Below are 27,670 nucleotides of genomic sequence, written 5' to 3'. Positions count from 1 at the left end.
TTATAATAAGGTTCCTGTTGATTTCATATGTATTGTTGAGGAAAGTGTAGATAGAACATAAACTAGAAATATGTGGTAGTAGTTAAAAGGGCTAGATTTCTTCTACTTTCCAGTCCTAGGATTTCCAGAATTAATAGATGGAAGGAGTCAGGTAGTTGTGGACTGGGAGCCCAAACCAATTGGTAAGAACTAGAAAAGGGAGCAATTTTTTTTTTTTTTTAGATTTTTGCAAGGCAAATGGGGTTAAATGGCTTGCCCAAGGCCACACAGCTAGGTAATTATTAAGTGTCTGAGACCGGATTTGAACCCAGGTACTCCTGACTCCAAGGCCGGTGCTTTATCCACTGTGCCACCTAGCTGCCCTGGGAGCAAATCTTAGTAGATAGTGAATCATAGTGACCCACTTCCTTTGCCCTGGGCTTTAACATGTTTTAGTGGAGGGGTATAGTTAAAATGCTGATTTATCTAGTTTCTCAGACATGATTATGACTGAGCTGTATCCTCACTGGAACAACTGAATTTGCTGTCAGTAAACATTTGTTAAATACCTGTTATGTGGCAGGCATTGTTACGTAACAAATAACCATACTAAGCACTGAGTATACAAAAAGAGGCAAAAGAAAGCCCCTGCCTTCAAGGAGCTCACAATCTAGGAGGGGAAAGAAAACAAGAAAACAGGTGGACAAAGTTGTGTATAAGATCAAGAGAATAATTAACAGGGAAGGCACTATGATTAAGAGGGCTTGGAAACAGGAAAGGCTTCCTGTAGAGGAAAGGATTTTAGCTGCTACTTAGGGAGGAGAGTCGAGTCGAGTAGAGGGAACATTTCCAAGCATGAGGACAACCAGAGAAAATGTCCAGAGTTGAGAGGTGGTACTTGGCCCACCTTGCATTTGGATAAACCATAGTTAAGGATAAGTCTAGTTAGGGGCAACTAGGTTGCCAAGTGGGTAGGGTTGGCCATGGAGTCAGGAAGACTTGAGTTGAAATGTGGTTTCTGACACTTGACATTTACTGGCTGTGTGGCCTTAGGCAAATAATTTTACCATAATTGATCCATATTTGGCAACTGGACCCAGAGGCTTTGCAGGAGAAAGTGAGGCTTATGACTTAGTATAGCCCCTCAGTCAAACCCAATTCACATACTTGTCATGGCATCACCTCCCTCAAGTCCTGGTCTTCTTTAAGTAAAAAGGACAAACAACAGTAGTTAGGGATTTGATAATTACTGAGATAAGAAAACATTTATGAAATCTTTTGAAATCCCAGCCTGAAAATAGAGATGTCCTTGGGTGTGGTTCAAGATTTAGGATGAAAAGATATTTAAATAAACCTCCTTCTAAAAGCAGTTATGTAACTGTGACTAAATGGGATCAGTTGGTTGACTCATTTCATCATTGTCTCCCTTTGTAGCAGGGAAGGAAATGGAACTGAACTGAAATAATAAAATGTAGCTACCTTGTTTGTTCCTAGGAGCACAATTTCTAAAGCAACTGCACTTCTCATAGTCTTACTGCTTGTTCTCAAGACTAGCATGGACTTTCATAGTCACTTAGCTGTTTTATTGAGTAGGAGAAAACAGAATAGAACGAGGAAAGATAGTGAATTAGGAGTGAGAAGCACTGAGTTTGAGTCTTGGTTCTAGCATCAATTGGCTGTAAGACTAGACAAGCCAGTTAACTCTATGAATCTATTTCACAGAATTGTTCTGAGAAAAATGTTTTGTAAAGTATTAAGTACTATATAAGTGTGAATTGTTATGTATTCATGTTATAATTGTCATGGAGTTGATTTAAGCTACGAGGGTTTCAGTTTCCAGTTTTCAAAATCTGACAAAAAGTTTGATGAAGATATTCATTCTCATGCTTCTAGAAAGAGTGACAGGGAACCTGGTCTAGGTAACTAGGAGATAGAGAATTTCTATTCATTTGTAATCAACTACAGCAACTGGTAAAAAAATCTGTATTATATAGGCCCATATATACTAAGACTCATTAGTACAAGTACCAGTATCTCTACCCCCAATCAAACTATATCAGAGAACCATTGCATTTTTTAAAAAATATTTTTATTTTTTTAAAATATTTTTATTTGTTTTACATTTTTCTCTCTCCCTCCTCATGACAAAAAGCAATCTAATATAGGCTCTACATGTGTAATTATGCTAAACATAGATCAATATTAATCATGTTGTAAAAGAAGAATCAAATCCAAATGGAAGGGAAAAAAAATTAGAGAGAAAAAAGTGACAAATTGATGATGGTAAGCTTTGGTCTGCATTTAAACTCCACAGTTTCCTCTCTGGATATGGATGACATTTTTCATCACAAGTCTTTTAGACTTGTCTCTTTGATTACTGGGCTGCTGAAATGAACCAGTCTTTCATAATTGATCATCACCCACTATTATTGTTAGTGTGTGTAATGTTATTTTGATTTCTGCTCATATTCACTCAGCATTAATTCATGCAAGATCCTGTCCCTCATGATTTTTTATAGAGCAATAGTGTTTCATCACATTTATATATCATGATTTGTTCAACCATTCCCCAACTGATGGATATTCCCTTATTTTCCAATTCTTTGTCAGCATGTAAAAGTACAATGAATATTTTTGTCCATGTAGGGTTTTTAGGGTTTTTTTGGTTTTTTGGTTTTTTTGCAAGGCAAATGGGGTTAAGTGGCTTGCCCAAGGCCACACAGCTAGGTAATTATTAAGTGTCTGAGACCCGATTTGAACCCAGGTACTCCTGACTCCAGGGCCAGTGCTTTATTCACTGCTCCACCTAGCTGCCCCCATGTAGGGTTTTTACCCATTTTTGTGATCAGAGAATCAATGCTTAAACGCTGTTGCTTGTGAATTTAAAGATCATAGTTCAAATGTGAAAGGACAAAAAGGCAGAAGTAGACCAACTTGTGCTGAATTTCTGATTGCTCTGCCTTTGTGTTGGCTCTCTCATCCAAAAAATATAATCTCTCACATTGCCTACATTTTTTTCACATTATTTTATTGCTTAACCTAAAGTTTTAATGCTTAGAGATTCATTTTGGCAATATCAGTTCAGATTCAATCATACTGCTTTCCTCTTAATATCTGAGATCAGCTTTATTAAGGAAATGAGAGTTTGAATAATGAGGTAAGTATAATAGGTAATCTTGGAGCATGAAGCACTTAAAGTAAAGGAAAAGAAGTCCTGAGTTGAATTGCCATAGCAAGAGCTTAATGCAGCATAGTGACACTGGGAATTTAGGAATTAGGAGAGAAAGTACTCGAGGGGAGAATGCCAAAAATAAGCTTTATTAATATCAGAATTTTTTCTAGGTTTTATCTCTAGGAAATTAAGAGAATATTTTTTTCCTTCCTCCTCCATCCTCTACCAAATAAACTCTGGTCTTCAGGATTCAAATCTGGCTAGTATAACTAGGACTCTAACCACAATTTATGCAATTTGTTCTATGGGAAATAATTGAGTTCTAACTTACAGATATTGAGATATAAAATAGTATTAGCATATATACTCCTATTTTTTCTTTTTGTGTTGCTAGTTACACCAAATGATTTCTTATTACCTTTTTGTGACCTCTTTTTTACAGAATCATGTTTGTGATCTTTAAATTCTAATTTATGAAGATTACTGTTAATGTTCGATTTTAACCCAGTTTTGCCTTTATGAAAAATTCTTTACAGAGAAGAGATGAGCATAATACCATTTGCCATAGTACAGAGTTTCTTAAGGAGTAAGCTTGGTGCTTCTTGAATCCAGTTAAATATCATTAGTACATTAATAGACCATTCTTAAAACTTTATACACTAATATCCTCAGTATAATGTATTTTACCTTTCTAATATATTTTCTCATTGTTTCTTCATATACTTCTAAATTAATTTTATCAATATAAATGTTATTAGTGGAGTTTGAGTTGAGTGACCTAATGACATTACTTATTTCTTAACCTTAATGACTTCAAAATTATCACAGCTCAATGCATAGGCATGACAGTCATCTGACCTAAACCTTTTTCCTTAGGATTCCAGTAGCTATCATCACATCCCCACCATGTTGACAATTTTTTTTCACATTTCATTGAGAAAAATCAAGATATCATCCTATCTCTATTTTATCCCTCTCTCTTTTCATTGTTTCCTGAAATCTCAGAGGAAGAAATGTCTTTTCTCATCTTCAAAGCTAATAGGTCTATCCTATTACTCTTGTCTTCTTCATCTTGTCATCATCTTATCATGTCTTACATAGATAGGACTTGTGTAGTACATACCTTGTATAGGCTTTTTAACTTTGAGAGTATTTCCATATGTATTATCTTCACAATATATCTAAACAGAGTGGAAATTATCTCCATTTTAATAATGAGGAAGCTGACTCAGGTTAAAGAACATGTCCAAGATTACCTGAATAATAACTGGAAGAATCAGTAGAATTAGTTCTTCTGACTTATACAGTCTGTAGTTTGTTTTTGGTTTTGTTTTTGTTATTTGCAAGGTTAAGTGACTTGGCCAAGGTCACACAACTAAGTAATATCTGAGGTCAAATTTGAACTCAGGTCTTCCTGACTCCAGGTCCAGTGCTCTATCTACGGTGCCACCTGGCTGCCCCTTGACTCATAATAATCTTTGTTTTAAATGATTTATTTATCTTCACATTAGTATTCTAGCCTTCTTGTGAAAGCAAACATAAACCCCTCTTCCCAAAAAAAGATAGAGAAAATGAAGTAAGAAGGAAAAAAATTGCTTTAGTCTGTGTTGAGATACCATCTGTTCTTTCTCTGGGTTGCATTCCTTATAAAGTTTTTTTTTTAAGGCTTTTTTGCAAGGTGGGTGTGGTTAAGTGGCTTGCCCAAGGCCACACAGCTAGGTAATTATTAAGTGTCTGAGGCCAGATTTGAACCCAGGTATTCCTGACTCCACTACGGCCACCTAGCCACCTCCTTATAAAGTTTCTTCAGAGAATTTGCTTCAGTATTTTTTCCCACAGTTGCTATTGTTAACTGTATTTTCCTCCCCACTCCCATTTATTCTATTCTCTCTTTCTCTCCTTTCACCCTCAGAAGTGTGTTGTATCTGACTACCCTCTCTCAATCTTCCATCTCCTCTACACCTCCCCCTGTCCCCCTTATCCCATCCTTTCCTCTCCTTTTTTCTCCAGGGTAAGAAAGATTTCTCTCTCCTGTTGAATATGTTTGTTATTTCTTCTCTGAGCCATTTCTGATGAGAATGAAATCTCACTTGTTCCTCCTCACCTTCCTCCCTTCCACTCCATTACAAAAGCTTTTTTCTTGACTCTTTTACATGAGATATCTTAGCCCATTCTCGCCCATTAACTTCATTACTATATTAAACATTATATTCAGCTCTGTCCTGTGCCTTGTCTGTAAACACTCCTTCTAACTGTTCTTATAAATGAAAAGGTTCATAAGAGTTATCAATATCTTCTTCCCATGCAGAAATACAAGCAGTATAGCATCATTATATCCCATGTAATTTGCTCTTCTCTTCTACCCTCCTCTCTATACTTTTCCTGGTCTTGACTTTCAGGTAGCCCAGTAATTTTAAAATTATCTCTTCTGGATTTGTTTTCTCCAGGTCAGTTGTTTTTCCAATCAGATATTTCACATTTTCCACTAGTTTTTCACTCTTTTGGTTTTGTTTCATTGTTTCTTGATTTCTCACAAACTCATCAGCTTTTTTTCCCCCACTCCATTCTACACTTGAAGGAGTTATTTTCTTCAAAGAACTTTATCTCCTTTTCCAACTGGCCAGTTCTGCTTTAAGTATTTTTTTTTCCTTCTCATTAGCCTTGTGGACTGCTTTTTTCCCTTTGACCTAAACTGGTTTTAAACCATATTATTTTCTTCAGTGTTTTTTTTTTTATATCCTTCCCCAAGCTTGGTTTCTTGATTTTCCTGCATTGCTCTCATTTTTCTTCCCAATTTTTCTTCTACCTCTCTTATTTTTTTTTCTTTTTTCTTTTTGCAAGGCAGTGGGGTTAAGTGACAATTATTAAGTGTCTAAGAATGGATTTGAACTCAGGTCTTCCTGACTCCAGGGCCAGTGCTCTATTCACCACACCACCTAGCTGCCCCCTCTTACTTTTTTTTTCCGAAATCCTTTTTTTTTTTTTGAGCTCTTCCATAGCCTGAGGCCAATTCCTATTTTTCTTGGAGGCTTTGGATTGCAAAGGTTTTTTTGCTTTTTTTGGGGGGGGGGGGTTAGGTTTTTTGTAAGGCAAAAACTTCCCAAATTGACTCCTTTTCTCAATTAGTAGGTAATTAACATTCCCACTTGGAATTAACCCTTTCTTCTTAACACTTGTCTTTTTCTTCTTAATTCCTCCTTAACTTCTGCTAAAGCCTCTTAATAGTCACTCCCTTTTCTCTCAAACCTGCCTTCTACTTTTAGGAGATCAATTGGCACTATTGGTATTCTTCAAGTTTAATCCCTGGGTTATTTTAAAGCATCTCTCCAAAGTTCTCTGATATTCCTCAAATTATTCTTTTATCTATTGGTTTCTTGCTCCTAGAATATCTTGTATTAGTCTCTCCTTAATTCCTTATGATACAATGAAAGGCACACTAGACTGGGAATCAGGATCATTGAATTTTCATTTTAGAACTGGGAAAATCCTAGACTTCATCTGGTCTTGGTGTCAATCAGTGGCAATCAAGAATGGGGGGGGGGTGTCTCCATTCAAGCAGCCTTTAAGATGACAAATTGTTTCTGTTGCAATTATAATTCTCTTCTAATCATTTTACATCTCAAGAGTAGGCGATGGTCAGTTTACATCTCCACTCAATTTCTTTCTGTTACATTCACAATTCTCTTCATCTTTCCCCTACATCATTACCCCCCTCAAAAATTATTCGGGACCCAGATGCTTCTGGACCTTTCAGAGCCCATTTGGAGATGAATGCATTAATTGAGGTAGGGTCCAGAGAATGATTGGCTGGCACAGCTAGTTGGCATCCTGCAGAGGCTGATCTTGGAGTTATACAGCTAAGAGAAACAAAACTCAAGGGGGAAAATTGAGTAAGCAAAAACCAGAGATATTATAACAGAGAAGGCTATTTAACAGAGATCCAATAATTAGGGAAAAAAAGGTCTATAAGGGGCAAGAATTATACTTTATGATCCTAAGCCAGTATCAAAATACCTTTTATAAGAACATGGGTTTCATTACAACACAGATTCTTGATGAATGCCACATAAGTTGTAAACAAAAGCTCAAAATCAGTATAAACAAACGTACTGAAAAAGCATTTTAAAATTGCATGTGTCCAAAAAGTAATTTGCAACAAAATTTATATTTTGCTTTGGCCATGTTTAGAATGAACAAAAATTCCAGTTGAAGAATGGTTATCTATTTAAAGCAGTTAAAAAATATAACAATAAGCATTATTTTTCATACTTAATTATGATGCACCTGGAATGATCGTGGCAATTTGCTGTTACAGAGCAGAGGAAGACATGAGGACATCTTCCTTAGGAAGTCAAATAGACAATCCTTTTATTTATTTATTTATTTATTTATTTTTATTTTAGGTTTTTCAAGGCAGTGGGGTTAAGTGGCTTGCCCAAGGCCACATGGCTAGGTAATTATTAAGTGTCTGAGGCCGGATTTGAACTCAAGTACTCCTGACTCCAAGGCTCTATCCACTGCGCCACCTAGCCGCCCCTAGACAATCCTTCTAAATGAGCCAGGTTCAATGAGGGGTTCCTTTAAGAGAATCCAACCCCAATTGAGACTAGGGTCATTCTTTCCAAAGTCACTTACTCCATCTGCAGCATTTAACATCAAACCCCATTAGGCTATAAATGGCTTCATCCAGCATATTGTCATTCTATTTTACCATTCCTGGTGTCAGGCAGATCAAGTATTGATACTTTGTAATATAGCAGTTACCTATAACCAGAGCTTCAGGTGACTTAAGCACTAAGGAGAATCAAGAATGTGCTAGGCTGTAACTTGGTTAAAAAAGGAGAGATCCAGGGGGGGGAAATCATAATTCATTTCTTGCTCATGTATTAAGGGCAGTGCTGTAAATGAAATGCAATAAACAGATATTTTATCTTCCTCATGTTACATAGGTGCTTTTCCCACAAAGCAAATAACCAGTTTAGTCCTAGCTTATATATATAGAAACTTCTATACATAAACATTTAACTACTACTAGCCATCTTCAAAATACAAATTATTACTTTCAGAATTCTTTAAAAAAAAACATTAGAACATGTTAACTAAATTTAAATTCCTAACATGTATTATTGATTCTAATGCAATTAAAACAATAGTAAAAAATACCATGCATTCAAATCAATTTAACAACACAGATTTATCCCAGAGGGGGCATCATAGCTTACATGTTCACAAGAGAACCAAACACTGTTAATATAATTTCTTTGAAATTACCAAAGAATATCACATAACTGATAAATACATATACACATATATTCCCTTCCATAACCATGTGATGATAGATGAGACAAAGATTACAAGCTTTCTTCCTTTGCCAACAAAAGACTTTGTGAGATTGTTGACAATTATCAATATTGATTTACCATCAAAACAAATCAGATTACAAAATTTAGTACAATATTTCTCTTTCCCAAAAGAAATCATTAAATTATGACTCAGTGCTCCCAAATTCCTTGACATACAATTTATCCCAATTATATTTTCCTTCTTAATAACATATAACTTCTAAACTTTCAAAGGTGACTAAATTACTCTCATTTGTTTCTCAGATAGTTTCTCTCTCTTTTAAACACAGGATGGTGACCTTTTCCTCTTAGGGCCTTCCCTCTTGAGGGCAGGAAGAGTACAATTAACCTAAGTTGAATATAGCCTTCTATCAATATTAGGTTAACAAAAACTTAGCTCACAGCTGAGATCATTTCACAAACTTTTCCACTTACAAATTTTCAGATGGTATAAGGGGATAGGCTCAGATCCCAACTTCATTAATTACTTAAAATTAGGTCCTTTCAAGCAATTAAATTCAGTCCCAAGCTAAAAGGAGTAACATTTAACTCGGTTAACTATAACCATCTTTCAGATCTGAATTACACATACACACACACAGACACAGGAGTTTAGACACAGACTCAACTCTTGTATCAAATTTACCAAGGTGAGATTGATACCCTGGTGGGTACCAGATCTCAAAATATAGAAACATTTTTCCCACCTCTCCAGGCCAGTGGAGAGAGTGAAAATGTCTCATTGATGTTTAAATACATACACACACACACATACACACACACATTTATTTATATTATTTTTAATATACCAATTAAGACCAGTCAAAAATGACTTAGAATACATATATATATGTATATATGTATGTATACATACATTAAGGTTTTGAAATAGCCAACCCAATAGTTAAAATTGAATGCATTCTTAAGTAACTTTATAAAGTTCAAATCCAGTTACAGAGATATTAGTTATTAGCACAGGCTTAATTAAAAGATGAAATCTGAAATCTGAATTTCCTAGTCCCAGAAAAAGTTCCCCTTTTTTTCTTAACTAATTGACCATGAGGCTTCCCAATCAATTTGCCCATTTCCCATTCCCCCCTCCCAAGGGTAAGACTTTCTCAGCCCAGCTAATATCTTTAGGGATAGGTCTTAGAATTGAAAACATATTCATTGCCCAACCCCCTCTCCTCCCCAAACCAGGAAGAAGGCAAGTTTTTTTTTGGGGGGGGGGCTCTTACCCTTCCTGTAGTGAAGCATGCATTCTATCTGAGACACAGATTTGAGTTTCAAAGTTCTAAAAAAAAGGAAGATTTCCCCCCTCCCTCTGCAGAGTGGGAGTGGGGGGAGCAGAGAATGAGAGAGAGCATTTCAAAGAAAAAGAGAGTTCCTTCCAAAGATAATTTCCCGGAGCTCAGGTGTTTTGCTTTTGTCAAATCTAAAAGTGTCTGAGGCTGCATTTGAACTAGGGTACTCCTGACTCCAGGGCGGATGCTCTATCCACTGTACCACCTAACTGCCCCAGGTATTATATAGTCTTTAGAAACTTTCCCCTCCCACCTGGGTTTTCATAGGCTCTTACAATTTGAGTTACAGTCAAAGAGGTCTGCCCATCCCATGACATGTCCCTAATATGATTCCTTTCCCCCCCCACATCATATGATGCATGTTATGTTGATGAACCCTAATTGTCATATGGTATGTGTGGGATAATATTCAGTTACTAACTGTGCAAACTCAGTTGCATTAGATCAAGATCTCAAGGTCACTCTTGACCAATTAAGGACTAGTTTGTTCTAATCTTGAATTTATCTTTTTTGTAATGGGATTGGGAGAACTCTCCCAGTTTTGTGATTGGCTGGTGCCATTCCCCCTTTATAATGGATTTCAGAGGGAGCCTCCACCCTGAGAAGACCAACTCCACCCTATGTTCCTCACCCATATCAATTGGACATTCTCCAAACATCCTTCCCTTAATAACCCTCACTTCACCTTGGGTATAAACCAAACACACCTCATAATTGCCTTTTCTGTCAGCCTGAAAACAGGGCAGGCCCACACCAGGGCTACTGAGAAACATCATGTGGGATCAGCTTAGCTGACTCCCACTTCCATTTTCTGGAAAAAAGGAAACACAGAAGGAAGGCTAGAGGCCCAATAATTTTCCTACTTTTCTAAAAATTTAGGATCTAGGGTGGCTAGGTGGTGCAGTGGATAGAGCACCGGCCCTGGAGTCAGGAGAACCTGACTTCAAATCCAGCCTCAGACACTTAAATTACCTAGCTGTGTGGCCTTGGGCAAGCCACTTAACCCCATTGCCTTGCAAAAACTAAAAAACTAAAAATAAATAAGTAAATTTAGGATCTGAAAAAAAAGGGTATGCTTCTCACCTATGGAGTTCTATCCAGTCGTCTTCTCCCTCCCCCCCCCCCCCCCCCCCCCCGCCCCCAAGTCTTGGCAGTCTCCTAGCTGGCTTGCCATTATGTGGCTGTTGGCTACTTGATTTCAGTTCTGCCTGTGAGGACTCATTATTCAGACTCAGGAAAGCAAGGGTGGAAATAAAACAAAAAAAAATTATTAAAAGAAGTTACAACACATAAAAGGAATTGGTAGAGAGGGAGAGAGGTAAAAGAACAGCCAAGCAGCGTTGGCTGGGCCACAGGTTGGTAGAGCAGACTGTGGCCCTTAGCTAGAGTCCAACCCAGGTTTTTATGTCTTGCCTCCCATCTAGAGGGCAAAAGGTGAACTCCCTTTCTCTTATTGTACCTGGAATTAGGTAGAGGGTGAAGCCAAATTTTACATTAAACAATCAGTGGTAATCAAGAATGGGAGGTCTTCATCCAAGCAGCCTTTAAGATGACAAATTGTTTCTATTACAGTTATAATTCTCTACTTCTAGGCAATTTACATCTCCACCCAGTTTCTTTCTCTTACATTCACAATTCTCTTCATCTTCCCCCTGCATCAGTATGATCAGATTTTTATACGAAAAAAGTCATTTTGGCAGTAATATAAAAGATTAATCAGATGAACAAAGTGTGAATAAATCCATTTGGTAGGACATAGTTGAAGTAGGTCAGGCACATTAGGTGCATGTAGAAAATATGCATTTGAAATCCACAGGAGGACTTGATATTACCTATTGGATATTGGAGGGGAAGAGTAAAACTTAAGGAACTAAGTCAGATTTTATATATATTGATAGATAGATATAACTTATTTCCTTAATAAACTACAAACTTGCTGACTAATGCTTATCGTGTTGCCAGATTCATTTAAAAGCTTGACATCTGTCCTCTGCTCCTCCTTAACAACCTATCCAACCTAATTACTTAATTTTTTTATTATTCCTAAATATCCTCCCTCCAACACACATGTACTTTTTGAGTTTTGCTTTGCTTTACCACTATCTCGTCTGTGCCGTTTGGAATTCTCAATACTGATATCAGCACATTCCAAGGTTCAAATTAAGTCTTCTTTCAGGATGCCTTCTTTGCTTATGGATTGCACTGTGTGATCATTGTACTTTGTTTAATTGTTGCCTTAGAACTGTGCTCTTGTTTTGTCTTTTCTCTCCAACTTAGATTGTAGGCTCCTCAAGGGCAGAGACCAGTGTTTTTCTACTTCATTTGTATTAACCATCAATTATACCTTGTATATTGCCATGCAAACAATAGGCGCTTAATAAGTGCTTGAGTTGAGTTGGTGGTATAGCATAAGTATTTTGGGAATTTTGATTGGACACAGTTTTTCCCTTATCAATTTTGTAAAAGGGATATTATGGCCTTCACTAAAGTCACTGAGGATATAGCTGTTTGGACAAGTGGAGTTGGTGACATTGTGCTTTGTCCTGGAGCCTTTATTATTGTTCATTAGCTTAGTTGTTAATCACCTTTAACTTTGCTGCCTTGACAAAGAGCAGATTCTTATTCTTTTTGAGGATTATAGATCTCCTTTACAACATTATTGTTAACCATGAAACAGTTTTCTGTACTCTGGTTAAAAAACTTAAATCCTCTTATCATCATGTTCATAATCTGATTTAGTTCCTGATTGATAAGAAAAATATTTTAGTTTGACCATGAATACAGAGAGGAAAATCTGTTCCTGTCCATGTAGAAAGATGGGAGAATCATTGACACAGTATTGTTTAAAGTTGAAACTGACATTAATTATTGTACCTCAGTTTCAAAAAAAATCGAATGTTTGCCACAATGAAGAATAGAAGAAAAGGTGAAACTATTCTTTTATCAGAAGACTCATGATAAGCTTCTCCCATTATATTAGCTTTTAACCTCATTGGTTTTAGAGATTATTTTTAAAGCAAAGCCCAAATTTATTGATTTAGGACTTTATTGCTATTGCCTATTTTAAAATCCTTTTAATAGTAAAAATTCTACCACAAAGCACTATTGCACTTTGGCATTGAGTTAACATATTCCAGTGCCCACTGGAGGGTGCCCATATGCCCTGATAAAATGTTAGATGCTAAAGGTGCTGTGTCCTGGAGGGGCCCTCAACAGGTCATACCAAATTACAATTATCAGAAAGCATTTATTAAGCACCTATCTGTACATGGTTCTGTCCTAGGCACTGTACAAAGCAAGTTAAACAGACATGACCCCTGCCCTCTGGGAACTTACAATCTAAGATGATGCTGACATGGACAGCCATAAAGGATATTCAGACAACTGAGCAAACATTGAACAAGAACATAAAGTACTAACATTATGTACAAGCCAAGGGGTAAGTGCATTATGATGGGGGTAGTGTATAAAGGGACAATCATGGTATTTGCTTGTTCAGACAAGGTGGGGCTGGAGCCCACCTCATTAAGTTAGGATTTAAAAAAAATTAGAATTTCAGGATGGACATGATGGTGAAAGTGTTCAAGCAGGCTGAAGGGAGAACATTCCTGTCTGAGATGACAAACAGAAAAGAGGAAAATCAAGGAGAAAAACTTAACTTTTAGTTAGTTTTGAGGTCATTCAAGGATTAGTAATGTGAGCATTAACTCATCTGTAGACTAGAACTGGACTACACATCATGACCTGTTCCTTTCAAATTGATGCTCAAATTAAAACTAGGGATTGTGATAGTGTCTGCTGGAGGACTTTGACATATATCTAGTTAGTCATTGGTCTCATAGCAAGAACCTGAAAAGCTCAAAAGAATTACTAACCTTATGGGCACTTAATGAAGTTCTTCTCTAGGAATTTTCTTTCCCAGCAAATCTAGGAAGGTTCATTTCTTGTGAACAGAAGCATAACTTTAGATTATCACGATTACTTTAAAAGTTGAGGGGGGAAAATCCTGAGAGATGACCTAGTGCATTCCACTTATTTGTGCAGTCAAGCAAACTGAAACTCAAGGAAGTACCCTGCTCCAAGTTTCACATCTGATTAATGAAGAGCTAGGAATAGAATCCAGACCTTCTACTATCCATTCCAGCTTGCTTTCCACTTTACCATATTGTTATTCTTAATGATACATCCTCACCTGAAAGAAGAATATAAGTATTGTGGAGTGCAAAAAGAAGAACATACTAGTAGATGAGATTCCATAGGTTTGAAATAGGCCTTCAGCTATTGTGCTTATGAATTTCATTATGTGATGCCATAGACAGCTGTGAATAGAACTCATTTGGAGTTAGATTGGCAATAAATTAAAAACTACCACTACTCATATTGAAGTTCCTACCAGACAAAACTGCTTATCAATAAAATAGGTTGCATCAAGAAATTTCTTTCTCTAAGCAAATGATAAATAAAATTGAGATTTATACGGAATATAAATTGAGTAATTGTGATTGCTTAATAAAAAGATGATTTCCCTAATCAACTTTAAATTGTTAGATTTACAAATATTCTCATAAATTCTTCATGGATACTATATAAGTGTGGTAAAGCAGGGAATCTTTCTAAAAATGGGAAAACTACTTATTAAATGATTCAGTAATAAAATTCAAAAAACACTGAAAGCTTTGTATATATTTCTGGTTTTGAATTGAACCCAATTTAATTTTATTAGTTTAAGGAACTCTTAATGAGGAATTTCCCATAAGAATTGAAAGCAGCATCTTTTCTGCAGTTATATTTTTAAAAAGATGTTTGCTCCCCTGAGAGGCTAAGTGCTTTGCCTAGTCATACAACCAGTATGTGTCAATAGAACTCGAACCCAGCTCTTCCTCATCAGAGAGAGAGAGAGAAGGGCAGCTAGGTGGCACAGTCAATAGAGCACTGACCTTGGATTCAGGAGGATAAGAGTTCAAATCTAACCTCAGACACTTGCCACTTACTGTGTGACCTTGGGCAAGTCACTTAACCACTTAACCTTGATTGCCTCATATCCAGGACTGTTTCCAATCATCCTGATTCATATCTGGCCACTGGACTCAGATGGTTCTGGAGGGGAAAGTGAGGCTCATGGTGACTTAGCACAGCCACCCCCTCACTCAGATCCAGTTCATGTGCTTGTCATGGCATCACCTCCCTGATGTTGTGGTCTTCTTCAAAAATGAAGGACAGGGGTGGCTAGGCGGCATAGTGGATAAAGTACCGGCCTTGGAGTCAGGAGTACCTGGGTTCAAATCTGGTAGACACTTAATAATTACCTAGCTGTGTGGCCTTGGGCAAGCCACTTAACCCCATTTGCCTTGCAAAAACCTAAAAATAAATAAAAATAAAATAAAAATGAAGGACAAACATTGTGTGAGAGTGTGTGTATAAAATTTGGGAAGGGTAAGTTTTTTTCCTTCCTAAAGTCCCACAATGCTCCTACAAGTAGTGTTCTAAGTACAAAAGGTACCATTAGAATACTACTGATTGACTCAGCAGACAACAAGATTAGAGAGCTGGACTAGGAGATTTGGAACAAGCAGTCTACATTATTTTATGTGTGTATTACTGAGTATTCAACCTTCCTTTTATTTTATTTTTTGGTAGCAATTTAGGGTTAAATGACTTGTCCAGGGTAGACAGCTGCATTTGAACTCAGGTCCTCCTAACTGCAGAGTCTGGCACTCTATCCACTATGCCCTAATTGCCTCCTGTCTTTTAAATATTAATTGGAGAAGTAGGGGTAGATGTGAGGGTGTAGGGTACATTTAATAAAATTAGCCTGAAAAGAAGGGATGACTGGAAACACAGCAATACTGATTTTGACCTGATCTAACATATTTCTGTTAGCTTGTCTATGAATGGAAAGAATAAGTAATGAAAATTATATAGTACTTTAAGGTCTCAGACATTACAATTCATTATCTGCATTTTACAGATCAGGAACCTGAGACTTGAAATGTTTTGCTCATAGTATTATATCTAGTAAATGTCAAGGACGGGATTTAAACCTAGGACTTCCCTGACTCTTAAGTACGTTGTTCTTTCCCCTTCCTGACTTCTTGCCTCTAGTGTTTTTTGTTTTGTTTTTTTAAGCCATATACAGGGCAGCTAGGATAGGGCAGCACAATGGATAGAACATGGGTCCTGGTGTCAGGAGGACCTGAGTTCAAATCCAGCCTCAGACACTTATTAATTTACCTAGCTGTGTGGCCTTGGGCAAATCACTTAACCCCATTACCTGAAAAAAAAAATAAAGAAGCCATGAGACAAGGAATTGGCAGGGTTTTTTCCCTTTGTTTTTTGATGGACCTCTTGTTTGTGCCGATAGGTTTTTTGAGTTCATTTTATTAGGGTCTTCTAACTTCTTCTGAAGAAAATGTACTTAAGTCATTTCTTGATTATCCATGCTACAGGAAAAAGTAATTCCATGGATAGTCCAAAACTATCACAGTCAGATTAGAGGATCCTTGCTTAGCAGTGGTGAACCTGGTGACTCAGAGATTATGCCTGAACAGATGATTAACTTTAAGAACAAGGTAGAATTCACACAATAAGATCTTTATTTGGATTGAAAGAAAAATGTTAGAACAATTTGATAAATATTTACAACTTTTATAATTATTTAAGATTTAGGCTTATTTTTCTTATTAATTCATATCTCTAATGTAAATTGTTAGTCTTTGTCATTAGTCCTGTAAGTGTAGCGATGGCCATAGATGACTATGAGACTATTAAGTACATTTATCCATATTCTAAGCTTGAAATCATCAACTTATTTGAAATAGTTATTCAGATGTTTGAGGGAAAATTAATTTCCTCTGGGGAAACTATTGTTGTCTTTGGTTTGAAAACATGATATGAAAAGATTTAAGTTGTCCAAAAGAAGTTATAATTCTTAAAAGCAATAAATTGGCTGTTCAGTAAGGGAACTCTGACTGGTATTATGTCTTTAAAAAAAAAACTCACTATTCTATGAAGCATGAGAATTAAGGGTGTTGTTACTAGTTAGTGCCCAGTAGCCCTCTAAAGAATCAGACAGCAGGTAGTAAAGACCAAGAGGTTTTTTCCCTAATTGTTATTAAGTAGGCCTTAAATTACCATTATACTTACTTTAGAAAATGCAATATTTCATCAGTGTGGATATTCCCTTCATCAATCCACTTCAGTCTTCTTGGATGGTCTTCATAAGTTGCTCTGGTCAAGAGAATTCCTAAACCTGGTGGCCAGATTTCTTCTCCTCAGCCAATCTCAAATTAATAGGTCCTCTTGTAACATTGTCTCATTAGGCTGTACTCAAGGTTTTTCAGATGATTAGCATCTCAGAAGCTTGAATTTTGCTGATAATAGCTGGTTTTAGTTGAATCACTGGAGTAGAATTGTATTGAAAGAAATAATGATAGGGAAAAGTAAATTTGGCAGAGGCCAGGTAGCAACCCAGCTAAACTCTACTAATACTCCCTACCAAATAACTTTAGAATAATGCCTCAAATCAAATTTTGGAGCAGCAGAGTTCATAGAGATTCTTCCAATTTAAGAAAACAGGAGAGGTCTGTGACACCACACCAGAGTGGAGGCCTGTAGTTTAGTGCCAGTAGTATCAGGCCTTAGAGGCCATAGCAGTTGCAGATTAGGAGCTCTCAATCCAGAGATTCTAAGGAGGTCAGATACCTGATCAGAAAGATTATAGGCATTTTTTGCTGGCACTGGGTCCAGCTGGCATTTATTGACAACTCTGTTGCCCATAAGCATTTCTGGGTCACAGTTCCAGAGTAGAGTGCTTGGTTCATTTACAAGGGATCAGGGGTCCTGGTCCCTCTTCAAAGACAGGGAAGAGCACTAGTGATTGTGACTACAGAAGAACAGGCGACCTGGTCTCACAGTTCCGAGACCAAAAGGAGCACTAGTAATTGCCCCTACAGGAGAACAAACTGGGTAATGACCAGAACTCAGACCAGAAGAACTGTAGGGACACCTCTCCACCTCTTTGGAAACACCAAAAGGTTTTAGAATGCCAGAACTAGCTCTGGAAAATAGAAGTACAAAAAAAACCTGAAGCTTGGGACAGTACCTTCCCACCCCAGGTGAGTAGAACCCAACTTTAACATGAAATTCAAAGTCAGGAAAAGCTGCAAAAAATGAGCAAATGGGAAAAAAACAGCCCCCTCCCCCACCAAGAAAAACTACTATAATAAACTATAGTGGTGGCAGGCAAGACACAAACTCAGGAGACAACCATGTGGAAACCCCTACAACTAAAACTTCAAAGAAAAATACTGATTGGAACCAGTCCTAAAAAAGAATTCCTAGAAGAGTATTAGAGGAAAAATTTGGGAAAGAAATGAGTGAAGCAAAAATTATGAAAAAGAATTAACAAACAACTTGATGAGACAATACTGAAGAAACACTTTTTTTTTGGTTTCAAGTTTTATTCAAGATCATATACAAAACGTATCCAGACCCAAAAGGGTTTAATCTTCCTCCTCTTCATCCTGGTTGATCTGGAAATACCGTAATTCATAGCTCTCCTTGCTATTGGCCACTACCTGGAGCCAATCACGTAGATTGTTCTTCTTTAAGTATTTCTTTGTCAGGTACTTCAAATACCTTTTAGAAAAGGGCACCTCAGATGTCACAGTTATCTTACTCTTGCTTCTCTCAATGGTTACAACTCCACCACCGAGGTTACCAGCCTTTCCATTCACTTTGATTCATTCTTGTAAAAACTGCTCAAAATTGGCTGCATCCATAATCCCATCTTCCACAGTATGGGTACAATCAAGGGTGAACTTGAGAACTTGCTTCCTTTTTTGCCGCCCTTCATTGCAGATTTCTTCATGGGAGCCATGGCGATCGAGCGAGCAGAAAGTGAAAGAAACATCTTAAAAAATAGAATTGATCTAATGGTAAAATTCACTGAAGAATTCCTTAAAAGACAGAAAAGGTCAAATGGAAAAGGAAATATAAAAATTTACTGAAGAAAGAACATCTTAAAACAGAATTGGCCAAATTGGAAAAGAAATATAAAAGTTCACTGAAAAAAATAATTCCTTAAAAAGTATAATTGGGCAACTGGAAGCCAACAGCTCCATGAGGTATCAAGAAACAATAAAACATTCAAAAGAATGAAAAAATAGAAATGTATAAAAATAATTGACCTGGAAAGTAAATTAAGGAGAGATAATTTAAGAATTTTTAAAACAATAGGAAACCATGATTTATTTAATTTTTTTAGGGTTTTTTTTTTTTGTAAGGCAGTGGGGTTAAGTGGCTTGCCCAAGGTCACACAGCTAGGTAATTATTATGTGTCTGAGGCCGAATTTGAACTCAGGTACTCCTGACTCCATGGCCGGTGCTCTATCCACTGTACCACCTAGCTGCCCTGGAAACCATTATTTATACGAAGCCTAGACCTTGATATCTTAGATCCATAGGGCAACAAGGAAATGGAAAGCGATCACTTCCTGAAAGAGATCACAAAATGAAATCTCACAGGAATATTATAGCCAAATTCCAGAACTCACAGGTCAAGCAGAAAATACTGCGAAGAGCCAAAAAGAATTCAGATACTGTGGAGCCATAGTCAGGATCACACAAAATTTAGCAGTTTCTGCATTAAATGATTGGCTTCAAATACAATTTTTAGAAAGCAAAGGAGAAAGTATGGCAACCTAAGAATCACCTATCCAGAAAATTTGAATATGATCCTTGGGGTGGTTGGGGAGGAGGTAATGGAAAGTTAATGGAATAGAGGACTCTTGAGCATTCCTAATGAAAAGATGAAAGCTGAATGGAAAATTTGACTTTCAAAGACAGGATTTAAATGAAGCATAAATAGGTGAATAGCAAAGAGAAATCATGGGATTTAATAGTTTAAACTGTTTATATTACATATGGTAAGATGATAAATGTAACTGCTAAGAATTTTATTTTATTAGGGCAAGGGCAGTAGACTCCCGAGAGAGAGACTATATAGACAGAAGGCATGAGTTTGAATCAATTAGGGCAAAAATGGCATGCAAGGAAGAGCTTTTAGAGTGGAAGGGGGAAGAGGTTAGGGTGGGCAATGAACCATTGGAATTGATTCAAAGAGAGAAGGATAAATAAACATACACATTTACACTCTAATTTGGATATAGAAATCTTATCTACTCAATAGGAAATTGGGGGGGGGAAGGGATAAGAGATGGGAGGATGATAGAAGGGAGAACAGATTAAGGGATGCAATGGTAAGAATCAAAACAGACTTTTGAGGAGAGACAAAAATCATAACTGAATGGAAACGAGCAGAATGGATTAGAAATCAGAATCCGATAATATGGCCTATGCAAGAGACACATTAGAAATAGACATACACAGTTAAAATAAAGTACTGGAAAATTGAGGGATGTCCCTCAATTGGGAAATAGCTGAACAAGTTATGGTATATGAATGTCATGGAGTACTGTTCTAAAAGAAACCGCAAATGTTCGGACACTAAAGAAACATAGAATGATTTACAGGAACTATTGCTGAGCAAAGGGGGCAGAACCAAGAGAACACTGTACACATTAACAATATTGTGAACTGATTAACTTTGATGCAGCTCCTCTTAACAGTTCAGAGAACCAGGACAACCCTAGGAGACATCCTATGGACAATGCTATCCCCATCCAGAGGAAGAAAAACAAAACTAAACAACCCCTACATAATCTGAATGAACACCACATTCACTTTTTTTTTTTAAAGATTTTTGCAAGGCAGATGGGGTTAAGGGGCTTGCCCAAGGCCACACAGCTGGGTAATTATTAAGTGTCTGAGACCGGATTTGAACCCAGGTACTCCTGACTCCAGGGCTGGTGCTCTATGCACTTTGCCACCTAGCTGCCCCCACATTCACTTTTTTAAAAATTTCTCTTAATACACTTCTTTTTTAGCTCATGATTTTCTTTTCTTTTCCCTTAATCCTAATTCCTCATACTGAAAATGACTAATCTGTAAACATGTTAAACACAAATGTATATGTTCAATATTCACTTGATTATTCAACTGCTGAGGTATATGTTCAATATTCACCAGATTATTCACTGCTGAGGGGAGGTGGGTGGGAAGGGAGGGAAAGGACTGGAGCAGAATCCATAATGCCTCCATTGAAGTAAAAAGTCAAGGATAGGAATTATGACGAAAAAGCAAAAAATAGTCCTAAATAAAAGACATAATGTGTAAAACCACATTTTGTTGAAGGATATCAGAGACAATGAAATAATATAAAAAATTTTCATAGCAAATTTTTCTGGTAAATGTCTTATTTCTCAGATACTTAGGGAACCGAGTCAAAGTTCTAAAGATAAGATATATTCCCCAGTTGATGAACAGTCAAAAAATATGAATAGATAACTTTTAGAAGAACAAATCAAAAGTATCTCTAGTGATTTTTAAAACATTCTAAATTATTATTGATTAGAGAAATTCAACTTAAAGTAACTATGAGGTACCACTTAATATTTATTAGAAATGATAATTGCTAAAGAGTTTGAGAGGACATAGGAATACTAGTAAATTATTGGTCATCTTAAGAAGTAGTCTAGGGGCGGCTAGGTGGTGTAGTGGATAAAGCACCGGCCTTGGAGTCAGGAGTACCTGGGTTCAAATCCGGTCTCAGACACTTAATAAATTACCTAGTTGTGTGGCCTTGGGCAAGCCACTTAACACCATCTGCCTTGCAAAAAAAAAAAAAAAACCTTAAAAAAAGAAGTAGTCTAATCGTTTTGGAGAACAATTTGGGATTGTGCCCAAGGGGTTGTAAAACTGCATACCTTTTATTCCAGTGGTACCATCACTATGTCTGTACCCAAAGTGATCAAAGAAAAAGAACCTGTAGGACCAAAAATAATTATTTCAACTTTTTGTGATGGTAAGGAATTGGAAATTGAGAGAATACTCATCAGGTGGGGAATGACTGAACAAGTTATTGCATATAATGGAGAAAAGTACTGTTTTGCTATAAATAATGATAAAGGAGGATACCTAGGTTGTGCAGTGGATAGAGCACTGACCTTGGAGTCAGGAGGACCTGAGTTCAAGTTTGGGCTAAGACACTTAATACTTGCATAGCTGTGTGATCTTGGACTAGTCATTTAACTCCGTTCCTTGCAAACCCTACCCCCCTAAAAAAAATAATGATTAAGGGAGTAATTTCAGAAAAAAAATGTGAAAACCTATATGAACTGACACAAAGTGTATTGAAAAGAACCAGGAGGAGATAGATCATTGTGTACACAGTAAGAGCAATATTATAATGATGATCAATTATGAAAAACTTGGCTACTCTGATCAATGCAATGATCCAAAATCATTCCAAAGATTTCATCATGTAAAATATGTTATCAATCTCCAGGAAGAGAACTGATAAACTCTTGAGTATAAATTTAAGGTATAATTTTCTCAACTTTTTTTATTCGCCACATGACTAATACATTTTGTATGATTACACATGTAATTGATGATCATTTTATATGCCTTCTCAGTGAGTTGGGGAGGCAGGGAGAGAATTTAAAATTCAAAAAAGTTTCAAGGTCCATTTAGTTCTATAGTCAAAATATCACCTGTATCATATGTTACACCATATTTTAAATTCACAATAACTGTTGTGATATTTAATTCAGTTTTTAGCTATCTGGCACAGATATAATTATCTTAACTTTATAGATGAGAAAACTGTGACAGGATCACATAACTATTAAATGGCAGAGCTAGGAGCAGACATAGGTCTACTTACTGATTCCTAATCAAATGTTCTTTCCCTTGCACATTGCTACATTTCTGTATACAGGAACTAGCTATATTTCTGACTCCCAAGGTCATAAAATGAGCCATTTCATCCATAAGTTGTCTCTGAAGTTCTCTACCAGGGTTTGTTGGTGTTTTTTTTGACATTTTGCTGTTATATCACTTCATGTGACTTGTTTTTCTACATATAATCTTCACCTTTAATTTGTTTTTTTTCTCATCACATTTATTTTGCTTTTATATCATGCCAAAATAGTCAACTCATTCTTTTTTTTTTTCATCTTTATTGTAAACCACAAGTGGGCAGGTCCTACATTGACATTTCCCAAATGCTTTCACATAGTAGATAAAATATGATTTATTAGCAAATTTCACCTTGAGTGAAGTGTCTAGAAAATATAGAATCTTAGATATGGTTTATATATGTCCATACCACTACTTCTAGACCTGACCCTGAATTTTCAGTTCTTTTTTTGTTCAGTAAACTGGAGTTGGGTGTGCTTGGCCTGCAGGCAGGAGAGTTCCTCTAAGTCTAGCCCTTTCATATAGCTTCTCAAGGGAAACAGTCCTTGAATGTTGAAATTAAACACTTCATGAAAGACACAATTTGCATATGCTGCAAAAACTTTTACCATCATCAAGAAAGTATATAGGAATTAATTTATGTTCTCTCTCAAACTTTTTTCATGAAATACAGTACTCCTGAAATTCAGTCTGAAACATTTACTTTAAACTATTTTTCAACATTTCAGTCAAGAAAATACTGGATAGAGTCAGTAAAGTGAGCTTAAGAGTTCCAAAATCAGAAATTAGGCATCAAATTTAGGTATACAAGCAAATGAATAAATGCATGTTTGAAAATTTGAGAATTTCTGATACTGTATTCAAATTTGTCTTCCTCTCAGGGTTACCTTAATACTTCTAATGTCTTACAACACTGTTCATAAATATATTTGCACTCATAAAAAATATTGTATTAAGTCAAAAATTATTAAATTTCCCCTTCTACTCTTTAAGGTCCTTTTTTATTTTGAAGTTTTGTTTGTTTTCCTTCTTATTATAGGTCCAGTTGTTTACGTCTTGGATCTTGCAGATAGACTGATCTCAAAAGCCTGTCCATTTGCTGCAGCAGGAATAATGGTTGGCTCTATCTATTGGACTGCTGTGACTTATGGAGCTGTGACAGTGATGCAGGTTCACCATTTTATTCAATTTTTATAATCCCTTTTGCTGTCTTAAGATTTAATAAGCAGATTGTTTATTGTTGTTAAGATTTTTTTAAAGGCATAAATCAGCAGTCAAGAGATAAATTTTGTGCTCTCACTGTGAAAGTCCCCCAAGGCTCAGCCTCAGCCCTCAGCTCTTCAGTCTCATTCTCTCAAAGTTCATCTGCTTCTGTAAGCTTCAACTATCATCTCTATTGAGGTAACTTCAAAATCTACATCTTATGCTTTTCAGAAGTCTCAAATCTCTTAACTGCCTCATCTCAACTCCCAATACTGGTATCTCATCTCTCTTCCTTTTAATAGTCCCACCATTTTTCTAGTAGTTCTTCTAGTTTAACCTCAACCCTTGGCTTCCTAACTGGCTACTCCATTCAGTCACCAAATCAAGCCAATTTTTGTCTCACACTTTTCCATTACTTCCTATTCCTGTTGCAGTCACCTCCTTACACTCCCCTGTCTGTATTACTACAAAACTTCCTCACGTGTCTTCCTGCTGTCTTCTCTTTTTCCACTCATCTTATTTATTACTGCAAGATTAATCTTCCAAATAAAGTACTTTTACAGTGTCACTTCCATATCCTAGAACATTCAGTGATTCCACATTGCCAACCAGTTACATTTTGATTTCTTCTCCTGATTCCTTCTAAACTCTGATCTCAGACTACCTTTTTAAGTACTTTCTCTTCTCTTCCCTTCTTGCCAAACTGATTTGTTGATCTTTACCCTTTAAACTCATCTTTCTTGCCATTTTGCTCATTTCTCCACTTATTGAAATCACACCTATCCTTTAAGACTCAGTGAAATCCCTCTTTTATGAAGTCTTCTCAAGTATTTGCAGCACAGAGTGACTTCTACAAATTCATATTACTCATGGTAGGTAACTGTCTACAACTTTGTGACATTACTCTGTTAATTTTTTTGTGTATTTTTTGCCTTTTTCCACTAATTGTATTTTAAGTTCCTTGGGGAAAAGTATTGTATTATGCTACATCGTAGAAAAGGGACAGTTATGAGCTAGACATGATGAAACAGGAGGAAAAATAATAGAATGGATGAATCAAATCAGAACCTTGTTATAAATCTGTTTGAAGCTGATCCCATTACTGAATAGAAGGAAAATTTGTCACTTTCAATTCCATATTCAGTTCCAAGGACTCAGTAATTATTGTTCTTAGAGTTAATCAAGGGAAGAGGGCTTTGTATATCAGTTGACATGGAAGAAGAGGATCAGGGACAAATTCTTAGATGTTTCCCTTAATTGCCCCACTCATCAGACTTAAATATGCAGAAACTTAAATACATGCATAAATATGTAAAATTAAAACCTACCCAACATGAATCTGATATATCTGTCAGAAAAGTAGAATATTAAAGAACATAACTAATTTCATAAAAATTGAAAAAATTAATTCTGACGCAAGCTTGTTTAGCTAGCTTCATATGAATTATCAGTTTGTATTTAGCAGTGTTTAATTTCTATTAAATCAGCACTTTCAGTGCTGTGAATTTTAGAGGCAGCTCAGAACTTCATGCCTCAATCCTATTAACTTCCCTTGATATTTTAGGCCCTTTGCTTCCAGATTTATAGCTTTAGCACTTACCATCTATTCCAGTTTTCTGAAAGCAGCCAGTTCTTTTGGCTCTACAGACTCTTATTGGTGGACTACAGATTTTTCTTCTATGGGACTAGAGGTTCCAAGTCCACTTTTCTTCCTGGTGTGTGCTGGTGGTCCTGGCTTGAGTAGTGCCATTGGCAATGTCCTCTAATTAGCATGATTCTTACTTATACCCCTACTCTCTTTATTTGACTTTACTGTAGCTTAGCAGTTGCTTTGACTCTTAAATTGCTAGCCAACCTGCTAGTCTTTCCATACTCATACCTTAGTAATAAGCTTATCTACAACTGAGCTACCATTACATTTTCCCCTTTTGATATTCTACCAGCTTCACTTTATACAGATTTAATAAATCCTTCATGCTTTAACTTATCAGTCTCAAGGACAAACCTTTTAAAATTCTTGTCTACATCTTTTCTTTTTTTTTCTTTTTGCAAGGCAATGGGGTTAAGTGACTTGCCCAAGGTCACACAGCTAGGTAATTATTAATTGTCTGAGGCCATATTTGAACTCAAGCCCTCCTGACTCCAGGGCTGGCACTGTATCCACTGGGTCACCTAGCTGCTCCCTCCATCTCTTTTTATTCTTTGTCTTATGTTTGGGTCCTGGGTTACTTTCCCACTACCATATAGGAATTCACAACACAGCATTTTATAGTAGGCAATTACTGCTGAAATCATATTGTTCAACATATACCTGAAGAGCCTCTCTATAAGTACAATTTTGAGCAGTTGTACAGCCTTTTCTTGAATGCTTCCCACTGTGAGTATGTGGGGGGGGGGGGGTAGAGGGGAAGAGCCCCAAGACAATTGTTGAAAATTTTGAAAAGAGGTTTTCCTTAATTAAATCTAAATCTACTCTGTCTTCTGGGACCAAGCAGAATACATGTGGCCTTTCTTTAACATGACAATTCCTTATATATTTAAAAACAGCTATTCTTTCTTCTTCACTCTTTTCTTTGCCAGGTTAACCCTCCCTGATTCTTTGAATTTGGCTTGATCTAAAGTTCTTGCACTGTATTGGTTGTTCTTTTGAATTTTCTCCTGTTCATCAGTGACCTTCCTAAAATGAAGTTCCCAGAACTGAACACAACCCAGGTGTGGCCTGAGAAGAGTACTTTTCTACTTTGGTACAGCAAAACTCTTACCTTTCTTGTATTGGTCATTCTTTCTTTCTTTTTTTTTTTTAATCCTGAATTTGTTTTGTTTTTTTTTTAATAGGTTTTTGCTGGGTAATGGGGTTAAATGGCTTGCCCGAGGCCACATAGCTAGGTCATTATTAAGTGTCTGAGGCAAGATTTGAACTGGGGTACTCCTGACTCCAGGGCCAGTGCTCTGTCCACTACACCACCTAGCCGCCCCTATTATTCCTTTCTTAATACAGTCTAAAATCACTTTAATTTTCTTTGCTGTCCTAACATACTGTTCATTCTTAACTAAACTTGCAATTTAGCTTTAAAAGCTTCAGACCTTTTTTCGGGTGAAATTCTGTTTCTACTATCATCTTTTATTTATTGAACTTTTTGTTTTTAACTCAATGTAAAAAACTGTATATTTATATCTATTAAATTTCACACCATTCCTTCTCTACTTGTGCCAGGATCACATATGTGAATGTTACAAGCAGCTCATTCTATAACTTTTACTAGAGCTGTCTTATGTGAAAGCATCTGACTTGAATCTTAGTGAACTTTTCATATTGGATGTGTTCAAAGGTTAGGTGTGATGATTTGTTGGGGATCTTGAAGAGAAGGCTCCCACTTAGAGTAGATGGTTGGACCACTTGAATCCTCAGATCCTTCCAACTCTTAAAATTTTGGATTCTGTATATACAAGTTGGCTTAGTCTAAGTTATGGTAAAGTAGCAATCTAGATGTGTGATTCTGGCCCGGCTTCAGAAATTGAGTTATTTTGGATATATATATCTCCTTTTATAATTTGTAAAAATTCAACAAAGGAGATATAAAGAAAGGAACAAAAACTGGTTTGGTGAAATATAGGAAGTGTATAATGGCATGAGAGCCAGTGTATAGCTACCTATATATCCTCTTATATAAGTTACTGAAAAATGTTAGGATTCATATGTATATGTGTTAATATGCTATTCTGAGAGGAAGTCTCCCATTGTCCTCAACTTTCCCAAATACTCAGTACATTCTAGAACCACCTCCCCCATTTCAAGTAACCCACTAAAGAACATCAAGAGCTCTTCTCCTTTTTGGAATTTCCTGATT

At 36.5% G+C, this 27,670-nt stretch overlaps 2 pseudogenes; one reads left to right on the top strand and one right to left on the bottom strand.

The window, feature by feature from the left end:
* Nucleotides 1–27,670, top strand: part of LOC141521144 (E3 ubiquitin-protein ligase MARCHF5-like) — a 59,972-nt pseudogene that overhangs the window by 26,386 nt on the left and 5,916 nt on the right.
* On the bottom strand, nt 18,254–18,675 carry LOC141521145 (large ribosomal subunit protein eL22 pseudogene; annotated as a pseudogene).

This window comes from Macrotis lagotis, chromosome 4 (assembly GCF_037893015.1).
Source record: "Macrotis lagotis isolate mMagLag1 chromosome 4, bilby.v1.9.chrom.fasta, whole genome shotgun sequence".
NCBI lineage: Eukaryota > Metazoa > Chordata > Mammalia > Peramelemorphia > Peramelidae > Macrotis > Macrotis lagotis.
The sequence above is the reverse complement of the archived record's forward strand: the minus strand, read 5'-3'. Positions and strand labels throughout refer to the sequence as shown.